Raw genomic sequence first — 475 nt, forward strand, 5'->3', positions numbered from 1 at the left:
GCGCCGCCCGTGGGCCCCGAAACGCGGCACCCTCGGCTCTGCCGCCCGGCTCCTCCCGCCGCCGCACCCGCGCGGCCCCACAGCCACCCCTCGGTGTCCCTCTCGTCCACGAAACTGCCTGTCAGCTGTGGCTTTCTTTCATTTTTCCACCTACTCCCGTTCTCGCGCAGCCCCGCCCCCCTCCCCCGGTCGTCGCCTGGAGGGGGAAGAGGGAAATCACGAAGCTTACGGCAGAAAGACATGGAGGAATCAGTCCTGCCTTCCATTAGTTCGAGGCTATCGGCCCTGCTTGAATTTGGCACTCGGAGAGGAGCGCTTCGTGAGTGACAGAAGAAAGATCTGATTTGCATCAGGCCGAAACGCACACAAGATTTTCTTGGGGAAAAGGAAGCCATGAGGAGAGGACGTGTCTTTTTTCAGCAGAAATGAAAATACTTCGGGGAAAAAATCAGACCGGTGTTTTCCGGCAGAAGTA

Source organism: Corvus kubaryi, unplaced genomic scaffold (genome assembly GCF_017639235.1).
Source record: "Corvus kubaryi isolate FWS band 111438036 unplaced genomic scaffold, C.kubaryi_AGA036_p1.0 37398, whole genome shotgun sequence".
NCBI lineage: Eukaryota > Metazoa > Chordata > Aves > Passeriformes > Corvidae > Corvus > Corvus kubaryi.